This window comes from Cupressus sempervirens, chromosome 10, assembly GCF_028749045.1.
Source record: "Cupressus sempervirens isolate cs-2001-9-10 chromosome 10, ASM2874904v1, whole genome shotgun sequence".
NCBI lineage: Eukaryota > Viridiplantae > Streptophyta > Pinopsida > Cupressales > Cupressaceae > Cupressus > Cupressus sempervirens.
Window position 1 is genome coordinate 325,239,396 of NC_143127.1, and position 3,885 is coordinate 325,243,280.

A 3,885-nucleotide genomic window follows, 5' to 3' on the forward strand; every position below is an offset into this window, starting at 1 on the left:
GAATAATAGAAGTGGAGACAAATACAAAAGTAAAAGAGATGAGGAAAAAAAATATTACAAAGATAAAGGCAATAAGTCTTTCTACATTGCTAAAAAGGAAACCAAAGATAGATATAATGACCATGATGATGAAGTGGTGTATGTTGCATTGAAGGATGATTCTGATGAGGATAAGGCAACCACACTAGTATCTTATGTGAACAAAAGTGACAGATGGATCATTGATAGTGGGTGTTCACATCACATAGCTGGAGATAAAAGTAAGGTCATTACTCTTGACTATTATGATGGAAATAGTGTAAGGTTTTGTAATGATTCACCCTATCTAATAAAAGGAAAAGGATCTATCAAACTCGCAGAAAATATCATGTGTAACAATGTTTATTATGTAGAAGGACTTAACTATAATGTGTTAAGTGTGTCACAACTAAATAGTTCAAGTTGCAAAGTTGAGTTTGAGAACAAGACAACAAAGATCTATGACACTGATGGGAAACTAATTAGGAAAGATGATCAAACTAGAGATAATCTATATTATCTTGATAGGACTGTTGCTACTTGTCTTGTTGTAGAATTTGATAATTTGTGATTATGGCACAAGAGGTTATTTTATGTTAACTTTGATAACTTAGTTAGTATCAGTAACATGAAAAGAGTTAGAGGTTTTCCTAAACTAAAGAAACCTGACAATATGATATACAAACAATGTTAGTGAGGCAAGATGACAAAATCTAGTTTTAAAAGTAAGACTCATACCTCTAAATAAATTCTAGAGATTGTTCATACTAATTTGTATGGACCAATTTATGTGCAAAGCTACAAAGGTAACAAGTACATTATCCTAATTGTTAATGATTATTCTAGGATGTTAATAGTTTTATTTCTTAAATAGAAATTTGATTCTTTCCAAATGTTTAAATGGTACTTAGCTAGAGTTCAAAAGGAGACAAGAAAAAGCTTAAAATGTATCAGATCTAACTGAGGTGGAGAATTAACATCAAATGAGTTTGAGATGTTCTGTAATGATAGAGAAATTAAAAGATAGACTTTTGTACCAAGGACCCCTCCACAAAATAGAATTGCTGAAAGGAGGAATAAATTTGTAATGCATTATGCTAGGACACTCATGATGGAGAAGAATGTTGCTTTAAAATATTGGAGAGAGGTAGTAAGTATAGTTGTCTATACCTTGAACCATGTGCAAGTCAAGAAAGGTACTCATTCAACACCTTTCGAATTATGGTATTGATACCCACCTAATGTAAAATATTTTAAGGTATTTGGAAGCAAGTGCTACATTCTTAAGGATTCCAGGAATGGAAAATTAGATGCTAAAAGTGAAGAAGGTATATTCCTTGGCTATTCCACAAGAAGTAAATCATTTAAGTTTTTAAATACTAACACTAACAAAGTTGTGAAAAGTGCAAATATGAAGTTTGATTTATATACAGAGGTACATGAAGTTGAACCTATGAAGGAACCTAAAGAGTAAAAATATTTTGTATAATTTTATGAAGGAATGCCTACTAATGAATATTTTTTAAACTAAGTTGTAAATCAACAACAAGTTTCGGTGATTGTTGAGTCACATACAATGAATGTCAAGTTGCATTCAAGAATTGAGCTATAGTCAGGAGCCGAGTTGCAAATAGAAGCTAAGAAAAAACTTGATTCTGAGATAAGTGTACTTGAAAGAGACATTGAATTAGTAGATAAAGAAGTACACATTGATTCATAAGTTGATAGACCTATTAAAGAAAGAAGAGTAGAACCAAGATTGTCAAAGTATGTCAAGAGACATCACCTTGCTAAAAAAATTATTGGAGATAAAGATGCTAGACCAATGAAAAGAAATAGGCTAAGAACTGATACATGTTTTTTGAGCATGCATGAGCCTAAGACAGTGAAAGATGCCTTAGAAAATGAGGATTGGATTAAAGCCATGAGAGAAGAGATTGAGTAGATTGAGAAGAACAAGACATGGACTCTAGTTCCCAGACAAGATGATAAGAATGTGATTGGAATCAAGTGGGTGTACAGAAACAAGTTAGATGAAAATGGTGAAGTCACAAGGAATAAGGCAAGATTAGTTTGCAAAGGGTATGCACATGAAGAAGCAATAGACTATGGAGAAAAATTTCCCCTGTTGAAAGATTGGAAGGAGTAAGAACTCTACTTGCTTACTCTGCATACAAAGGTTTCAAATTTTATCAAATAGATGTGAAGTCAGCATTTTGAATGGTATATTAGAAGAAGAGGTTTACATAGAATAGAAAGAAGGATTTGTTGATGCTAACAACAAGAACATGGCATGTGGACTACAAAAAGCTTTATATGGTTTAAAGCAAGGACCAAGAGAAAGGTATGAAAGGCTTCATAATTATCTGGTGAAGATTGGATTTGAGAAGAATGGTGATAATAACAATTTGTACTTGAAGATAGAAGGAGGTAAATGTATTTTACTAGCTAAAAATTTTTGTGGATGATATCATATTTGGAGGTCAAGATATATTATGTAATGCATTTACAAATGAAATGAAGAAAGAATTTGAGATGTCTATGTTTGGAGAGATCAAGTTCTTTGTTGGGTTGTAAGTATATCAGATGAAATATGGTATATACATCACTCAGCCTAAGTATGTGAAAAAAATATTGAAAACTTTTACATTGGAAGATTCCAAACTAGTTAGCACACCTATGGTGATAGGACACAAGTTGTCAAAGCATGATGATTCAACTAGTGTGAATCAAACATTGTATAAGTCTATGATTGGAAAATTACAATATGTAGTGCATAGTAGACCTAACATTGCATTATCTATTGGAATTGTTACAAGATTCTATGCTAATCCTAAGGAGAATCATTTGATGGTTGTTAAGAGAATTACGAGATATCTAAAAGGAACAAAAGACTATGGTCCATACTAAAAAAAAAATGAAAATTTTGAGTTGAGAGCCTACACTGATGTTGATTGGGATGGAAATATTGATGACAGGAAGAGCACAAGTGGTGGAACATTTTTCTTATGAAAGAGGTTGGTCACCTGGACCAACTTGAAGCAAAATTGCATATCTTAATCTACTGCTAAAGCTAAATATGTGGCTTTTGTAGTAAATTGTACAAATATTGTATGGATCAAATAGCTACTCAAAGGTATGAAGGAGGAAATCATTGAACCTATGGTACTTTATTGTGATAATACAAGTGTTATAAATATATCAAAGAACCTTGTGATGTACACAAAGACTAAGCACATTGTAATCAAGTATCATTGCAAATTGGTCAAATATTGTATGGATCAAACAACTATTCAAAGGTATAAAGGAGGAAATCACTGAACCTATGGTACTTTATTGTGATAATACAAGTGTTATAAATATATCAAAGAACCCTGTGATGTACACAAAGACTAAGAACATTGCAAATTATACAAATATTTTATGGATCAAATAGCTACTCAAAGGTATGAAGGAGGAAATCACTAAACCTATGGTACTTTATTGTGATAATACAAGTCTTCTAAATATATCAAAGAACCCTGTGATGTACATAAAGACTAAGCACATTGTAATCAAGTATCATTACTTGAGAGATTTAGTTTAAGAAAAAGAATTGAGGATAGAATATGTGAATACAAAAGAATAGATAGTTGATATCTTCACAAAAGCTTTACCTAAGGATGCTCATGAGTACGTAAGAGGTAAACTAGGGGTGATACCCCTATCCAAAGCTACTTAAGAAGCATGAGTAGTGCTCTGCATCAATTGAGATGAATGTTGTATCTTACAACTTGACGTAGTGGATATTACTTTAGAAACTACCTAACATAATGAAGGAGCTGAATTAGAAGATTTACAGTCACATGAAAGGTGACAGAGGGAGAA